Source organism: Lucilia cuprina, chromosome 6 (genome assembly GCF_022045245.1).
Source record: "Lucilia cuprina isolate Lc7/37 chromosome 6, ASM2204524v1, whole genome shotgun sequence".
NCBI classification, from domain to species: Eukaryota; Metazoa; Arthropoda; class Insecta; order Diptera; family Calliphoridae; genus Lucilia; species Lucilia cuprina.
In genome coordinates, this window is record NC_060954.1 from 58,161,704 (window position 1) to 58,166,200 (window position 4,497).

The window sequence follows — 4,497 nt, forward strand, 5'->3', positions numbered from 1 at the left end:
ATTGGACCAATATTTTTGTATGTTACAAACATCAACATAAACGTATAATACCCTCCCCACTATAGTGGTGTAGGGTATAAAAACCATAAAAGTTAATTACCAAAATAATAGAATTGGAAAAAAAATTAAATAGAAAATAATTTAATATTAAAAGTATTTAATTAATTAAAATTAAAATATGATATTTTAAAAAATCACAAAATTATTTTTTTATGTTTATACTAGAATTAATCATAACAATATGCCAACTAATTTAAATTAAATGAACAAAATTAGTTAAACATGGTCGTCCATATAATACTATTAGTACAGTCTGAGTTTGGGTCAGAGTTGGAACATAACTCCGAATTATTTTTTTGTTTGTTGTCGGATTTTTCGACGCTGTTGTGTCTCTTATTACTTTATACAACTTTTGTCTGTATCAACAGGACTAGTGAAAATACTAACTCCTTTTAAACCCTGAACAGGAGGAAACCTTTGAAAACCCCAGCTTTACCTAAGTGTTTAGTCAATTGTTTAGTCCCTAATCTAATCAATAGACTAGTTCAGTTACTTCTCAGTTGACTAGTAAAACATTTGTTAATGATTCAATTGAGTTGTCAACGATCTAGTCAAGGAGCTTGTGCACAGTTAAGTTCATAGTCTACTAAAAGAATTTGTCAATAGACTAGTTTATAGTCTAGTCAATACACGAGTACATTAATTAGTCAATGAATTAGTTAGTAATGGAGTCCATAGTCAATTGACTTTTTCGGTCAATAGACCAGAGATTAGTCAACAATTAGTCAGTGACCTAGTCAAAAGTGCGGTACAATATATAATACATTAGAGTTGTCAATGAACTAGTCAAGGGCCTTGTCTACTTATCGTTCTAGGCGATAGACTAGTCAGTACAACAGTCCAGTTAATAGACTAGTCAAAGAACATGTAATGGCTTTCTTTATATGATGAAATCTCTGTATTTGAATAATCCATAAAATAATAATAGAACCGTTAAAACCGTTATAACCAGGAGAAAACCTTTGAAAACCCAAGCTTTGCCAAGGTTATAGCTTTCTCTATATGAATATATAGGTCGCCTTGTTCAGCCATTTAAATTGAATAATAAAAAAAGCAAAGTAAATTAAATTAAATCGTATATTTGCTCGAATTATAGGTCGATCGGATTAAAAGATCACAATTTTAATTTAAAATAAAAAAAAATTGGGATTAAGGTGTCGAACAAACTTCATTATTAGATTAAGAAACATTGGACTGATTTTCGAAGTAGGGTTTGAATGAGTTATATATAAAACTCTTCTTAAAATTTTACAGTAAAACACAATCATTACGAAATTGATAACACAGCTAGATGGAATCAGCTGTTATAGCCCGATTTTCATTATACGTTTTATAATAACTACTGCTGCTTATGGGTATTCTAAGAACAAAATTTGTGTGTGTGGATTTAATGGAATAGTGGAAAGATATTTCAATAATTAACTTTAATAACAAAAATTTCAGTTCAGAATGTTCAATTGGCATTCAAGGAATATATTTGGATAAAAGTTTAATAAAATACAATTACCAAATAAACTTATCGAACTGTTGCCCTGAAAGACCCCGTTGTAAATTTGCAATATACGAAAAGTTTGGGTAAAAAATATAAATAAAATAATTTTGATCTTATGGTGATCATCCTGCAGCATTTTACATAACTTGTAACAAATTCCACAGAATCATTATATAAAATGGTAATTATTGAACCTACAAAATACTTCATATATTCATGTCCAAGTATTTGTAAGGTAAAAGGGAAAAGACGCCCGTTGGATGCAATCAGTTGTGATGTTCATTCGACTACTATTCGTTTAAATATTATAGAAAAAAATTTAATTTTCCTAGAATAATGTACAATAGTATGTTTGTAAATAATAGTCTATATTTTGGGTATTTATTAAATGTTAAGGCAATAAAACCATGTCCACCCATCTGTCTATTAATACGACTTAGAGCGGGTTTCTTACTCCTCAGTTAAACTAGGCATAACTTGCTGTTAGATTAAACTAGGAACAAGTTTAGGCGGACGTTAACCGATGTGTGTGTTTTTCAGTTTTCGATTTAAGCTCAGTTAATTTTTTTAGTATTGCTAACTTTTCACGCAAAAACATAAACAATGAACAGCTGTTTTTTGCAAACATTACTTTAAAAAACAACAAACAAATAAAACAAAACAAATTAGAAAATTGCAATTTACTTAAAATATTAAGTTTTTGTTCTTCCGAAATCATTGTTTTTGTTAATTGTGTTTTCTTACTTATAAGTTGAGTTTAATTTGCCAATTACACTCAGTTAAACTAAGATAATATGTGACTTTACTGATAACTGAAAACAGGAAACATATACTAAACCAGGTTTAACCAAAGAATGTAGATTATCTTTATCAGAAAAACTCGCCCTTAAATGAGAAAAGTTAGAGAACTAAAGTCTATCAAAAACAAGTTTTTTTTTTATAAAACAAAATTTATCTAATAGATTTTATAAGGATTGGTTCATAATGAACTCTTTAATTTATATTGGCCCCTATTCTACATTTCAATTTGAATCAAAATTTTCTCCGTTTGGCAACATTGGTACTTTGCATTTCGATTCGACTCTCCGTCACATAAACAAAAACTTACAAAAACGTAAGTACGATCGTAACGCAGAATACACACATTCGTAAAGCATTAAAAACGAAATGTAATTGCTTCTTCTTTTTCTTACGATTCAGTTTTTTCTTGGAATACCTTCTTCCGATCGTTGCGTAACTGAATGCGTAAACGTAAACGAAATACAAAATAGGGGTGATTAAAAAAATATAATTTTATTGTTAATAAATTGTTTTAAGTATTAAGAGAAATTAAAAAAATAATATTTATATATTTGAAATTAGTCACTTTTTGCATTCTTTATAGTTCGGTCCAAAATTGTTTCAAGTAGCCGCAAAAGATCTTCTTAAAACACAGTTGCCAATATTAATATCGATAGTGGATACATTTTTAGTTTTTAAGTTAAGGGAATTATGCAGTTAGATAAAACATCTTACCTGGATTTGAGTCTTTACTCATTGCAATATACCAGTCAATACACTATTAGACATGTCAATGGTTAAAAATGGAGTCCGTAGTTTAGTCAATTGTTTCAATTAACTAGCCAATAGATTGTGTAATGGACTAGTCACAATTGTCAAATCAATTGAGTTGTCGACTTACTAGTCACTTAACTAATCAATAGATAAGTTTATAGACCATAGACTAGAAAAACGATTAGTCCATATTCTAATCATTAGATTTGTCAAGTCTAGTTCATAATAGACTTGGCGATAGACTAGACAATTAAAAAGTCTGAATACTATAGAATAGTAGAACGATTAGTCAATGAACTAGTCAAAAGACTATATTAGTCAATTGAGTTGTCAGCGAGCTAAAGGTGTCAAGGGACAAGCTAGTAATTAGTCGGTGAATTAGTCAGTAGTGAAATTCATCGAATAGTTAATAATGTATTCAGTCAATAGGGCATATACTAGACAATGATCTGATCAATAGACTAGTTAATGAACTAATCTATAGACTAGACTAGTAATTTGTCTAATCAGTATAGTAGTCAGTAGAACATAAACTACTTAAAACACTTGTCATGGCTAATCAATAGAAAAGTCCATTGTTTAGTCCCTAATCTAGTCAACAGACTAGTAAAGATACTCGTCAATTAACTAGTGAATTATGTTGAGTAGAACATAAACTACTTAAAACACTTGTCATAGCTAATCAATAGACTAGTCCATTGTTTAGTCCCTAATCTAGTCAACAGACTAGTACAGATATTTGTGAATTGATCAGTGAATAAACTAGCAAAACAGTAAGTAACGGACAATTGAGTTCTCAATGATCTAGTCAAAGAGCTTGTGAACAGTTAAGTTCATAATCTAGTAAAAGATTTGGTCAATAGACTAGTCTATGGTCTCGTCAATACACGAGTACATAACTTAGTTAATGAATTTGTTTGTAATATAGTCCATAATCCAGTCAATTGACTATTCAGTCAATAGGCCAGATATAAGACAATGAAATGATCATTATATACAAAAGACTATTTGAACAATAAGTCAGTGATCTAGTCATAAGGCTGTACAATATACAATTAATTAGAGTTGTCAATGAACTAGTCAAGGGTCATATATACATTATATTCTAGTCAACAGACTAGTCAAAACACTGGTCCATAATCTATTGAGTACAACAGTACAATTAATAGACTAGTTAAAGATTGTGTAATAGTGAAATTCTTAGTCTAATCAATAGACTGGTATATAGGCTAAACAATGAATTAGTCAGTAGACTACCGAAGAGTGTAGTCCATAGTCTAGTCAATTGACTTTACAATGAACTAAGCAGTACAACATATACTGGTCAATAGTAGTACACTTACTAAGGGCCTTGTCAATTGACTAGTTAGTAAAAAATCCGAAAAATAGAC